Source organism: Adiantum capillus-veneris, chromosome 3, assembly GCF_014529385.1.
Source record: "Adiantum capillus-veneris isolate H3 chromosome 3, ASM1452938v2, whole genome shotgun sequence".
Classification (NCBI taxonomy): Eukaryota; Viridiplantae; Streptophyta; class Polypodiopsida; order Polypodiales; family Pteridaceae; genus Adiantum; species Adiantum capillus-veneris.
In genome coordinates this window covers 86759034-86774574 of record NC_140933.1, presented here as the reverse complement: position 1 = coordinate 86774574, position 15541 = coordinate 86759034, and positions in this window count along the sequence as shown.

Here is a 15541-nt window from a genome sequence, read left to right as displayed (position 1 = left end):
TCCTAAATTGAATTTGGTAAAGTTTTGTCGTGTCGGCATCACTTCATGCTTTGTCGACTCTGAATTTGCCGATTTTTGTGACTACATGGCTTGTGGAGTTGGCTAGTCACTCTTGAAGCTATGGAATTGTCTGCTACATAGTCATGAAGCAACTCATTCAGTTTTGGCCCATTCAAGGAGTCAGTTTGACTTCGTACATCGAATTTGACGCTTTGTAGCCTTCGAGCTGTTTTCTTCTTTTTGGGAGCTTGCCTTGATTGTTTTTATGAAACCAACCATATACATTGTGTATAGACCCACTCTACAAGCTGTCTGTGAAGTCAGAATCCTATTCTAGCATCTGGCAAAAACGTAGCTTTTCTACTTGGGACCCCGCTCGACCCCTGCCAAATGGTCATTTGGTGATATAGAAGTGTTCTATTATATAGGGGCATGCTACAGTTCAAGTCTCATCCGATTTGGTTGAGTTGACAGGCCGCTATGGTCAATTTTTGGTCGTAGGACTTTGTGCACTGCTCGGATTCTAGGGTTTTTCCTTGGGCTTAGACTAGCTACTGGCCATAAAAAATGGATCATTGATAAGTATAGAACTTACCCCTCATGTCTCGTGTGAGACGGCGTTGTAAACAGACGACTGTGGACTCCGGAAATCGCGCACGAAGAAGGTCAAAAGCTCTCTCTCCAAGGGCGACAAGTGGAAATGAGGTAATTTTAGACTACCTTGGATATCTATACTCGGACTTCCCAAACCATTTTTCCCCAAATTCTCCTGTTAGTCCTACTAGGCCGTGAAATCTATGTTAGACTCAAAAATTTTCTCAATCGGAGTCCTGTAGCTCATTCTGCAAAAGTAGGCCATGGTCGCCTAATTTAGGCTTCCTCCTTTCATCTGCCAATTTGATTGAAATGTTTTGTGCCTGTTCGTCTTGTCCTTCGGATCATCAGCGTACCTTCAGTTTTTCCATCTGAGCTCATTTGCTATTTATTATTAATTTTTGACATGTTTATTGAAAAAATCAAAGAAAATAACAAAATGTGCTAAAAAAGCAAAGTCAAAATCCATTGAAAAATACAAATTTATTGTTTTTTGTTGGATTTCTCCATTTTTAAGTCCCAATATCAAGAAAAATGACAAAAAATAACCAAAAAAACTATTTTTTGATGATTTTTCCAGAATATATACACTATTTACACTCATTGAGGAGATGTTATCAGGTTAATTTCCCCTGCTGATAATTTGTAAGGGTGTTATGAGGTAATTTTGCAAAAAATCATACGTTAATATCAAACTTTTTTCTCCCTCTTCAAACATTGTCCTTAATTACTAAGTTCCCTTCCACCCCTCCTAGATGGCGTACTCCGGGACGACTGTGTGTATGGGTTGAACAATCGTGTCTTGTTCAACCAACATGGAAGCTTAGTTTCAGCCAAAGAGACCAAATCAAATTCTTGTATGGGTGTTTTCATGACATCTCTATAAGTGTGATCTTTAAGATTAACCCGTGTTATTGATCCCACTTGCTTTAAGTATAGATAATTGTTTCCCCAATCTTGGATGAGTTGTACTCGTCGCATGGAAGGTCTTCCCAACATGATTTCGTAATTGAGTTTCTTTCCAAAGTCTACTATGGCAAAAGTGTGTTGATATTCAATCCACAGGAATTAACTATCAATTTTTCAAGAAATCCTAAGGGTCTTTTGATGTGTCCATTAGCCAATTGCAATTTCATTCGAGTTTGTCCAATGGCTGGTTGTCCCCAAGATTCCCATACTGCTTTTGTGGCTATGGCTATGCCTGCCCCACTATCCAGTATTGCCATGGTTTCTATATCATTATATCTCACTGGAAGGGTTGTGTTTCCTACTTCCCCTTCATATTATTCTCCAACTTTGTTCATTGGAACAGATCGAATCTCTTTGTTATCCATTTTGTATTTCAAATTTTTCCAATTCTTTGCAATTATCCCTGTTATCCCCACCTTTTCTAGATTTTTCTCTAGATCATTCCATAAATATGGTCTGATTTTTAATAGTTCTCCTAAAGTAAGAGTGCATTGGATGGGTGTAGACATGATTGAATGGATGTTGTCTACCTCTAGGGTCTGTTCCACTTTCTTTATCTGAGTGGTTTTAGACACTATGGATTCATCTTCGTTATCTCCCAAGTAAGAGGGTAGTGTTTTCAAATTCAATGGTTTAGAAATTCCTGAAGCTTCAGAGCCATAATCCCCATACAAGGATCGTACATACATGTCCATACTAGGAGGTAGGTTGTCTAACCAAACTTCCTCGATAGGAGCTGACTTCAAAGTTAAGCTCCCATTGTTAATCTCTCTAATTTTTTCCCGGAAGTGTCCTGGCAAGTCTTCTTCTACGAATGGAATTCCGTCTAAGGCATCTTCGATGTCCGGCACTATAAGTTCTGGCTCTTTTGTTTCAAGGTGGGGTTCTACCACCACTTTGAATTTTTCTTTACTGGTTCCTACCACAAGTTCTTCAGGTTTTGCAGTACTCTCGAGCTTGGATTTTTTCTTTTCTAGCATCTCTTGAATAATTCTTACCAAATTTTGATAAGCTTCAAGCTTAACTGCTTCCATGTCTGGAGAAGGATAGTTTTTGAAGGGGATCGGGGAGCACCACAGACGGAGAGTGAGAGAGAGAAGGAGACACACGACACGATGTGGGTGGGGAGACTCCAAAGAGTGAGCAGCCCCCTATACACTTATGCTATGTATAAGGTATACAAGTCAGTGGGCGCCCAGACTCTGGGCGGCCAGGCAAGGCACAGATGCCTATATCCCAACAACCTCCCACTTAAAGGCGACTGTGCCTTTAAGCAAGAGAACCTAGTCTAAAGACTACAAAAGGCGAGAGAAAAACGCTCTCAACCGATGCCCACTGGCTGGCTGTGATCGTGTGCATCCGGCTGTCCTGCTCCCGTGTAAGTCCATACACCACCAGACGTACTGCACATGTACTGCAAGTATGTACGCAATACCTGCATATCTCCCTCGTGCACTATGCCATCATCAGTCAACAAACGACTGACAACCCCAACTGCAAATGCTCCCACTGCAGCTGCGATATCCGGTCTCAAGATCAACATCTCATGCATGAGACCACCGAATGCCGATGCAATGCTAGCGGGCCTTGCTAGTTCTACAGAGCATGCATCAACATATATATCCTTGGCAATAGGCATCTCTGACTGACAAGGCGTGTCAGCCACATGCATCTCCTGACTGTCCTCAAAAGACGCATCAACCTGTCGTGCAACCTCATAGCAAACCAACTGCTCTAGATGTCTGCTAGAAGACATATCCTGCAAAACTATATCTCCATGCTCACTATCGAGCATAGAAAGGAATGACTGCATAATCGCTGACATCTCAGTCTCCTTTGCAATCATCCACTGCAAACATGACCACTCAATCTGTTGTGACTCGCTAGAGCTGTCATGCTCTAACTCCGTATGCATAGACTCTTGCACAACGTCCTCCTGTCGTGACTCACTAGAGCAAGACCGCTCTACCTGTCTATCCTGCATAGAAGTATCTCGCACAACTGACTCTCTGCTTTGCTCAGTCACTAGCAAAGCATGCATGTCTGACTCTGTCACCTCTCTGTGTAACTGCTCAAGTCGTGCCCCAACTGTGTGCACAACGAGCTGACTACTCTACACTCCATGCAAAGCATCCTTCAACCCACAAGCAAAAGAGACTCGCCTGCTCTCTCTCTCTCTCTACCTGGCTACGTGATCACAGAGACAACACCGTCTCTCACGTGATCCACATGCAATGGGTAACCTGTACCACTCCTGGCACCTCTCGCAATCACTAGCGAACCCAAATGCATCACAAAATCTCGCTCTCGTAGAGAAATCTGACATCCACAATCTCTAAGCTGACCAATCGAGATCAAACTCACTATCAAATCTGGTACATAGCGCACATGTCATAACAAGTAAGATGCACCACTCGGTAATGACAGTCTCACATCTCCTGCACTTGCTATCGCATGCACCGATCCAACGGTCAAACGTACACTGCCAAGCATCCCGCTAGAATAGCTACAAAACCATTCACGATGCGACGTGACATGAAACATAGCATCTACGTCTAGCAACCACTGCGAAGGGAGTGCACTATCCACATGTATAGCATCTCGTGCATAGCTTGAGGTAAAAGTGACATCCCCGTCACTAGTATACTCCGACACTACATGTGCCTCAACGATCAAAGCAACTGAGTCCATGGCATCACTACATACATCTCTGTGACTGCCATGTCTCCTACGATATCGCATACGACGAAAACAGCGTCGTCTAACGTGTCCAGAATGACCACAATACCAACATGTCACCCGTCGGCGTGCTCGTGAATGTACATGTCTCACACGAGTCCGTGATGACTCAGATCTATCATACATATCATGTAATCTACACCAAAGTGCTCTTGAAGTAGTCTCATACATAACAAGAGCATATACAGATTCCGCAAGGTGCAAAGAGAGCGTAGATAGTGCCATCTCCTCTAGCTCCTGCCACTGATCGTCAGACATGTTTGAAGGTCTACCTGCATCACCACTCAATGGTCGATGCAACCCTCACTGTGTCAATGCATCAAGCATACACTCTCTCCATGCCACAAAGTCTGACCCATCAAACATGCACATTTCGGAGAGATCATAATCTGAGCGATCACCTGTCTCTACCATGAGCACAATGTAGCAAACTAGAAAGCAAAACCACCTCACCAACAACACCTGGAAACTGTCTACAAATATGGCCAGAAACACAATGTAAAACCTGTGAGACACACTCCAAAATAGAGCTCCCGCAATGTCAATACAAGCCTCGCATGCTCTAGTATCACAGTGCAATCTGTGAGCTAATCACCAAGCCCACACTGTGCGGTATCGATGCATACACACGCACAAATCTCCCACTTGCAGAGAACACCGCACACAAATGCTGAGTGCAACCCACAATCTCTACCTAGATCACATAAATGATACGCATAAAACTCCTGGGAAAATTTCGCCAGAGTTTCGACGCACAATGGCTATCAACACAAAATAACCATTGTCCTGCAAGCTCAATACAATGAGCAATCAATGCGCATCAAACTACACTCAACATACATGCATAAGCTCTGCAAAACTATGGCAAACAATGCTCGAGATCACAAGACTCTCCCACCTGAGAGCAAACCACTGTCTCAAGCAAAGAAAGATACACAACTCCTCACTCTTGCGAGAGTGGATACAAAAACACAAAACTGTGTCCAAACTGACAAAACCTATCAAAGTGAGAGTAAACACTCGATCACAAACTATGGCGAGAATCTGGGAAAAATCCGACAGAATTTTCCCTGAAAACTGAGCAAAAAACTCAAGTACAATCTCTACCATAAACCGTAACACTACTCAATGCCAATGAGTAGAAATGCCAAAATGGCTCCACATTTTCACATACAATGGCAATCCGCACTCAACGTACATCTACGGAGTGACTGCGCATAAGCAAACGCCAAAAGATTTGCAATCCGGAAACTTGATCAATGCGAAAACAATGCTCTCAAGAGAGCTTACCGACACTTGAAAGTGCTCGCCAAAATGCATGTATAATGGGCATCAACCATGCGCCATAACCATATGTAAACCATCCGCAAAGACCATGAATCCAAGCACAAAATCACTGCCAAAGTATCCTGTGAAAACCAGTGAAAGAAGCTCCACCTGTGTGCTCCAAAAACCTGCATCTCTCAAGAGACCGCTTCGGTGGTGTGTAAACGCCTCCGTACTTCGTTGCCCAAGTCTACCAAAAAACCCTCAAACCACAAGCTTAACACAAGCTGCAATTGCATCTTCAGCTCAGAATTTATGCACTCAACTTCAAGCATCTCCCGTGCTTCCAAAAGTGCATCAAACTCGCACACAATGCGACAACAGAAAATATGGAATTTCTGTATATAGTCAGTCTGAGCTGAATATCAGCAAAACGGTGAGGAATTTGCAAAAAGTTTCTTCTGCAAAGTTGTAGACCACGTTGAAACGAATGGGCGCAACGGACAGAATTCTCAAATCTGCATTCTACAAGGAGAAAAACGAATCTGAAAATTGTGCTGTTGCCCACACAGTTTTAGGGCAGCACCTTCACTTACACACAATCTTCCACACTCCTTTCTGAGCTTCCACAAGAGCATACATCACTCTCAACTGAGCTCACAAGCTCCCATTGCATTCTCACAAAGCTTCCAAGCTTTCTTAATCTCTCTACCGTCGAGAGCGAGCGAGCTATCGCCTCGAAGCTCTCAAAGCCGTCGTGCTCTCCGCGGTCACCATAGCTCTGATACCAATTGAAGGGGATCGGGGAGCACCACAGATGGAGAGTGAGAGAGAGAAGGAGACACACGACACGATGTGGGTGGGGAGACTCCAAAGAGTGAGCAGCCCACTATACACTTATGCTATGTATAAGGTATACAAGTCAGTGGGCGCCCAGACTCTGGGTGGCCGGGCAAGGCACAGACGCCTATACCCCAACAATTTTTCCATTTGTTTTCCATGTTTTGGCCTGCTTTAAGTCCCGCTTGAGGTCCACTCTCAGAGGAGCTACTAGGTATCACTTGGACTATGTTCACGACTGTCTTACCCTTGTTTATTAAAGGATTTTTTGGACAATCTTCAGGGAAGTTTACTCACTTTTTGCAACATTGTATTTGAAACATTGTATGCAATAAGCTTCAACTGGCTTGAGGTTCTTGTCAGGCTCTGGGCATTTATTGATCATCTACACCACAATTATGATAGTTTCCAGTCCTTGGCTTGATCATGGGACTTACCATATGAGGTCTAACACTTTGATTAGCTACATAGTACATTGGTGCAAGCTCTGGTGTAGTATAAGTCATAGGTTCTTCCATTGGTGGTGGATGTGAATCATACCAATCTCCTTCTACCATTATTGTAGATGGACTAGGCTCAGCATAGGGTGTAACATGCACTATTGCTTGTTCATCTATGACTCCCTCTAGATGCATGTACTTTACATGCACTGCATTATGTCCAGGAGATGGAGGTTGTTGACCCAACATAGGCTGAGGTCTTTCCATACGTATCGGTGGTCTTTGAGCTGGGGCCATATTAAGCTGATATCTGTACATTGGTTGTCCTTGTGGCCTCATAGGCACATATTGAACATTCCCATCATACTTTGGTCGGTAATAGCACTCATTGGTCTCATGGATGGTCCATTTACCCTCGATTGTACACCATTTTTGAGGCCTAATTGGTTGTCCCTATTGAGGAATCCCTTGTCTTGGTCCCCTCATAGGTGCTTTTTGCATGTTATTCATCATGTCATTCATTCTTTTGAGCATGTCTTCTATGGCTGAAAGTGGTGCTGCAACATTCGTTCCTACTTGTGCTAGTTTGGTAGATGCTGTCTTCTCACTTTGGTTATCCTTAGGGACATCTTCTTTGTTGAAAATATCACAACACACACTCTTCTAGGGTTGTATGCTTCTTGCTATACAGTATAGCATGAAGTTCTTTGTTTAGCAGTCCCTCTAGAAACCATGATACTAGTCTTTCCTCATCAGGTATCTTGAGCTCTGGGCATTTTGTAATGTATATTCTATTTGCACAATCCCTAACAGACTCACCTTGTTTCTGTTTGAAGCTATAGATTTGAGCTATCGTATTGTGTTTGATCCCCACTTTGGAACAAGCAGCTACAAATATTTGAGCTAATGTATTCAAGTCCATGATTGACCTTGGTGGAATGTTTTGGAACCATGTCAATGCTTTTCATTCTAATGTCATTTCAAATCCCTCGAATTGAGTATGGAAGTCAAATATGCGTTCTGCTCTTAGCACTTGCTTAAAGCTTGCTAATTGGTCATATGGATCCTCAGATCCACTATATTTTCTGACCCATTTCTAAAAATCAGCTGGTCTGACACATCGATTTGGTTCAACTCGCGGTCTTCTGGCAGTTGATCTTGTTTTGAGTCCTTCACACCAGTCTGTTGGAAATAGTGACTCATGTAGCCCTTGACTGGCTTTAGTGTCACCCGATATTCTTCGTGATGAGGTGGTTTTTGGTTTTTTTACATTACTCTCATTTTTGGTTTTTTTACATTACTCTCAAAAGATCTCTCGCGGAGTTCTTCCCTTGGAATATTTTCTGGTCCTTGGCCCAATATCCAATCTCTTATGGAGTACCCTTGATATTTGGTTTGTTCCACCTCTTCAGGAGTCATCATAACAAAGTTATAGTTATAACAATCCCTAAACAGGTAAGTCGGTAGATCTGCTGAACCCTTGTCTTTAATTTTGAAGATATAAATTATCTTCATGGATGTTAACTGTCTTGATTTGGCATGAGAAGTCCATAGAAGATCTTTGGCGTTTCTATCCTCCCAACAATAGACTTCGAATCTTAGGATTATCCGTATTAAGCCATTTCAAAGGTTTCAAATCAACTTGATCGTATCCTTCAAGTTCTAAAGTCGGTGGTCCTTCTTTTGCTACCATATATGAGATCATGGTATTTAACTCTAATCCCCATTTTTCTATCACATCAGGGTTTGTAACTTATAAATACTGAGTTCCGTTTCTATCCGTGTTCATTTTTCTTGTTTGTTTGCCCTGATTTCCTCTTCAAACTCTATGCCATGGTCATCAATGCGAATGGCATACTCTTCATTAGGATCCAGGTAAACCTGAGCTCCATGGTGATTAATCTTATAAAAAGAGAGTATGTGCTTATATCGCACTGTCGTTAAGGTTTCTGAATGAGTTGAATAGGAAGACATTTCAGATGTTGATTCTCAAAAAGTGTCTGAAACTTCTTCAAGGATAGTGTGCAAGGGATTGCCTTGATTCACACTTTCTTTGGTGGATACTCTACTAGTGGTCTCTCCAAATATGCCTTGATTTGCTAGTATATGACCAGATCTAAGCTTCATATAGACTTGTGACGCCCTGGATAGAGTACTTACCGTTGGATTGACTGGTTATCAACTTCTTCCACTTGACTTGATTGCACTTCTGTCAAGCTTTCAATTCCTTGTCTGCAACCTGATTCCTGTATCAATTTTGATCAAGTTAGCTATTCTTTCACAAAGACTGTACAATTCTTGCTAAAAATTGTGAGCGGTCTATGTGTATCACTTCAAATTGAGCTAAGTGAGTAGGCAGTTGAGACTTTCAGATTCCACGTTTGCATAAAGTCAAAGGACTAATCTGCAACCTGAAAACTGAGTGAACATGTACCAATTTGGATCCGATTGAACCTTTCCCGGTGGCATTGTATTATGTTGGTCTAGCATTGTACAAGTTCAAAAGTCAAAAATTTGTCTTTGTGTAGCAATAGTAAATAATCGTGATTATTTACTTTTCTTAGTTTTTTGTACTTTTTGGCCTGATTTGCCAAGTATGAAACTTGTTAAGGTCTCTGGACAAGTTTCACTAAGTTTGAACAAATTTTGTTCAAGTTATCCACTATTTCATGTCTGCAGACTCGGTTTTCAAGAATTTGGCTTAAGTCTCACTTTTGTGATCCAATTTTCACCAAAAAATTGATCTCTGTGCTCTGCTTGATATGCTTGACCTTGTGGTATACTCAAATGTGCATAAATATCAATTTTTGTAGCAAATGTAAATAATCGCAATTATTTACTCCAACTATTTTTTTTGCAAGTTTTTGTCCCAATCTTGACATAGATCTGTTAAGCAGCTTAAGGTCCCTAGCCAAGTTTCATCAAGTTTGGACAATTTTTGTTCAAATAGTCATCAGTTTTATATTTGCAGACTGACTTTGCAAATTTGGCCACAATTTTCAATCCAATGATCCAAATTGTACCAAATTTGGTTTGTGGGCTTATTACAACATCGTAAAGCCTTGACTTGGTCAAAAAAGTTGAAAAATGGGACAGAAGCAAATAATCGTGATTATTTACATCTGACAAACTTTTGTATCTTTTTGGTCAACTGAGCATGTACACTTGTCTATCACATCAATATATGCTTATGAATCAAGTTTCATTGAGTTTGAATAAAATTTTCTCAATTTACACTCAAGTTCTCGAAAGTCAGTACAGAATCCAGTTTTTACCCAGTTTTTGGTCAGTTTGGTGATCCAAATTCTATGGGCCTTTACAAAAGTTGTTTGCACATATGCATAGAGTCTCTCTTATCAACCTTGGTCAGTTTTGAGCTGAAAGTAAATAATCGTGATTATTTACTTTAAGCCTAAAATGAACCCTTTTTTAAACTTTTTCCTTGGAGAGTCTTTTCATGAGCTATTTTAAGCCTTTGAGTCAAGTCAAAACTTAATTTGGCCTAAAATGTTAAGGAAAAGTAAATATTTTGAGCTTTTGCAAACTCTTGAAATTTTTACCTCAATGTGTCCTTGAGCTTACTCACTAGTTCAAACAACTTTTAAAGCATACTCTCCAGTTGGATTGAGTGGTTGACAGTCTTCTGGTGCTATTTCTAGCCGTAGCCCTGAAATTATGCAATGTCGCATAACACCTCACAAATGATTCTTTTGGAGAGAGCAATGTTATGAGATTCCACCTCGGATTCTACTTACCCTACTCCTACGTTCTTCTGCAATGGGGTTGTGGAAAGTGTCCACAAACACTCATTTTCTTGTTTTTTAATGATTTTTTGAGCCTTGATCTTAAGACTTGTCTTGTCCGTCAATCATTCTCAAAATCCTACTCTAATCCTACAGTCCTACAATCCTAAAAGGTACTTAGCAAGTACAACCTACTTCCAAGCTACCTCTACACTGGAAAAGACGACACTCTTAAGCTATGTGGTTTTAAAGAAAAAGTTTAACTCTATGTGAACCTAAAGGAAGTTAAAGGATAACTTCATAAGACACTCGTGTTTTTCCCTAGTTTAGGTCTCTTCGATCCCCGGCATGCGCCAAATGTAGGACGGATGTCTAGCCTCACTCCTATCTTATTTGCAGACATAGCGAGAACCACAACTAAATTGTCAATCCATGGGACGAAGCTGACTCGCTTAGTGCATAGAGGCTACAAGAGGTTTCCAATCTCTTGAAAAACAACAAACAACTCGCATCTAGCTCAAGCTACACTCAAATGACTGAAATCACTAAAAGCTAATCGCTCATTGGCAAACAAATCACATCCGTTACAACATCAAATGATATCCAAACGTCACGAAACTTCTAGGACATGTTTACAAGACCTAAGCACACATGCTTATGGTCTCAAATCTCACTTTAGGTCAAGTGAAATAATCGCAATTATTAACAACAATGACTTTTTGACCTAGTCGTTTTTGACCCAGAATGCGTGTAAATCCTTAGCAATGATGCCCCAATACCCGCCTATACTTAGTTTTTGATTTTGAAGTATAAATTTCTACTTATGATGAAATTAGGCCGCAGGTCGACGATGCCAAAAGCTACAAAATATCGTGAAATGCTTACGTCAATGAGTAGAGCTCTTACCTGCGGTTGCAACGCAACAGACGCAACTGCAATGTGACGACCAGGGAGGGAGTAGGAAGCGCGAGAAGGAGAGAAGTGAGTGCCGTTAGCTCATGCTGTATTTCATTATCCAAAAACTTCTAAAAAAACTTACGAAAATTGGCTTTTGTACCTTAGCCAAGGTTTTTGGTGGTCAAAACTAATAATCTTGGAGCTCTAACTAAAGATAGGGTGATACAATCTGGAAGCTTGTAGCTCTGGCTCATCTTTATCTGGAAAGTAGAAGTTACAATATTCCCAATTCATCAAAATAATAATTTTTTTTACAATGAAAGCTCCAAAAAATGGTATCCAACTTAGCTTGCTGCTCACACATCTACACCACAAACTTGAACTATATATTTTCTTTGGAACATGAGAGTCTAGGGTTGACTCGAAAAAATCTTGCTTGGCTTTTATCGCAAGTAACAATGGCTTCCCTAGAATAATCGAATAGGCATCATCACTTTCTTTCATAACAGAAAAATTCTATGAGGCACTTAATTCCCATCACCTTTACCGTCACATCCTGAGCTACCCCCAAGCATTAAGCAAGCACCTCGCCTTGGCATGGTTGGCCATCCTCATTTGCACGTTTGATTTGACTACTAACCTGACTCCTACATCCTTCATAGTAGCTTTTGTCATAACACAAATGTGGCTACATCGTCAATGTATGCCTACACTTGCATCTTCTTCTCAATGTGTGCATCAATGAGAGGAAGCACATCCAATGGATGTCTACACTTAAGGAAAATTTTTGCCCCAGATGCACATCTCCCCTCGCTCGTGGAAGCCCCGAGGGATTCACCATGGAAAACTTACCGCACCACGTAAGTGCAAGGGAGGGTTTTTTTTTTACAAGCTACATAAGCGTATAAGTTAAGGGTAGGCCCCCAATAATTTATCTCCAAGCTTAAAAATAAGGGAGGGGGGTATCATATTTTCGGGGGGGGGGGGGAGGGGGCACACATACTATTCCCTATACTTTTCTTTGTTTTATCATGTTCTAGATGCTTGAAGATCTAGCCTATAGCTTTTATACTATCTTGAATCGAAACTGAAGGCCACATGTCAATGCTCGCAACAAACCTCGTTTTAGTGTATTTCCACCTACAAATTTTAAAATTAACCTCTTGAAATTAATTATGTGGGTTTTGGCAACTTTTTAAAAAAAGCCTATTAGGTTTCTTAAGTGTATGCAAAGGAAGAGGAGATAAACTACCTTTTGAATATACAAGGATGAGATAAATATAAGGGAAGATAAAAAATTTATATAATTTTTTTAGAATTTTAAAGTACATTATGTTCTTGAAGTGAGGAATAGGACTAAGGATAGTGGGAATTAGGAATCAGGATGCCTTGATCAGGTTAATGTAAATTTTAAAGACTTTACTGTTGCTATTAGGCTTAGCTAACGTTCAAATCTAAATAAACATTGTTTTTGGTTTGCAAGGCTCCCACCCTTCGTGTCATCCCGACTCTTTACAATTTGCCTTGTGAGCGTTGTCTATGAGTCCCCTCTCACTCTCTCCTCATCTTTCTCAACATTTGTGGCACACGTGACACAAGCTCTGTCAGATTTTCTCATCCCGCATCTTCAAAGATTTTCTTTGTGAGTCTGTGAGTGCTGAGCAGTGAGAACCTTAGAGCATGTCACATTGTCTCTCTTGGCTGACTCTAACCAAGAAGTAGGAGAAACACAACAAGAGGTAATTTGACCATAGAGAATTACCTTGCTGGCACCTTGTAAAGTGGACCATTGATCCTTATGCGTGGGATCATATGGGACCCCTTCCCATTGTCCAAATGTGCACATGTGCCATGTGTCAGTGCCGAGGTTAGCCATTGCCACCAATGTAGCCCACTCTTAAACTCTCGCCTCTGTTTAAAAAGGTCCATTTCTTGCTTTCTAATCTCTATGGGTTGACCCTCTTGTGAGCTTTAGTATTCAACTTTGTCGTACACACCCATTTTGCGTCTTTCCCTCGACACAGATAAAGTCGCTCTCTCCCTCATTAAGGACCGCTACACTTGCATCCTTAGGGTTTCCCAAAAGCTTCACCCCGGGATGCATCCCCCCCCATCTCTACATTTGGATTACTTCTACATTTGAATTTTCATAGATTGTCTATGATCTCGTTTATGAAGGAGTTGACGCACACATCACAAGAACTTCACGACACATTCCCAAATGAAAAAAGGGTCTTTTTTTTCATATAATTTACCACATTCAAAGGGGGAAAAAACCTTTAAATTTTCTTTTCCCCAGGAAACCTACTAGTAAAATATACCCATGTTGGAAAATGTGATTTGCAGCTGACGGAGGGAGGATGATGATGATAAGGCATGCATCCCCTTTATATGTTTGATAAGAGTGTGTTGCTCGATAGCATAACCCACAAGTCAACATTACGAACTCTATGCAGTTGAGTCCAACTCTCCAGCTTCTGTAGCCCGACAATGATTTCCATTTCTGGCCAAGCTGCACCTTCCTGTCCTTAAATGATGAAAAACTCACGGGAGAGAGAGAGAGAGAGGAGAGAGAGAGAGAGAGAGAGAGAGAGAGAGAGAGAGAGAGAGAGAGAGAGAGAGAGAGAGAGAGAGAGAGAGAGAGAGAGAGAGAGAGAGAGAGAGAGACAACATAGCACGGAGCCTGCCCATGCCTTGCCTTGCTTCTGCATGCGAGGGTCTCGTCGCCAGTCCAGTCCACACACACACACACACACACACACACACACACACACACACACACACACACACACAATGTATGGAACATGGGATGAATGATAACCAACACACTGGCATAGTACACACATACACCCCCACGCAATTACCAACCCACATACCCATGCTTATAGGGTCAATCCCTTGCTCTAGGCTCAACACTCTATACTGTATTTTTTAAAATCTGCTCCTTGCTTACCATACTTGACTCAATGCCTACTTATGTGAAGTATGAACACATCTTTTGAGACACACACACATACACAAACACAAACACGGGGAGATATTATGGACACACAACCACACAACACACAAGTGCTTACATATTATCAAAGGGTTTGTTAACAAATTTTTTCTAAACATGACACATGCAACAACATCATTGACGGACGTTTGAAAACAGAACGGAATCTCAAATGCAGGACGAGATGCTGGATTTCACAGCTAGAAACCCCCCCTTTTTTTGCTTCTGGCATAGACAAGCCCCTTAATTTGTAATTTATTTGGTAGCTTGGACTCCATATGCATGTAGGCATCTTTGACTGTATGAGGTTTTCATTGACATGGAATATAAAAACACTACAAAAACTCAAATAAACAGGCTTTTTTAATGAGTACACGGACCCAAACGTAATCACCGACACAACTACAATGAAATGTCTAAAAACGTTTACTCTACAGTAATTGGTTCACTCATGAAAGAGATGTTAACTTGTGCTATATCAAGTAGTAAAATGATAATAAGACTTGATGCCACTCACGCAGGACATAATTATAAGGCCAGAGAACCCCTTTCGACGTTTATTTTTCATTTGTAAATATTGGCATGGACAATCCGCGAGAACTTTAAGTCAACTTGTAACCTGATTCGAAGACTGGTATACCTTGAGTCGTCCAAACCCCAAATAATCCGATGTTAAAACAAAAGGGGATACCTACACGTAAACCGAGTAAAGTTTAAAACACTACATTTTCCTATGGTAAATGGGTAACTGACCTGTTTATACATAGAAAAAGGTTTTTTATATATAAAGACTTAAAAAATACCAACTGGCATAAACAGCTTGCAATATTAGATGATCCGAATGACAAAACTGGCAAAGTGGGTAGAGATAACGATGGGAGACTGCTTTTAAGGCACCGTTCAATCAACTTAGTATAAAATTACACCAGTGCAGATGCATCCTTTTGCAAGCTCTTTTCGCTAAAGCTACAAACGAGTTGCGCTACTCTTTGGAATCCATAGCGCTATTCAACTGGCTTTCGCTCTCTCTCTCTCTCTCTCTCTCTCTCTCTCTC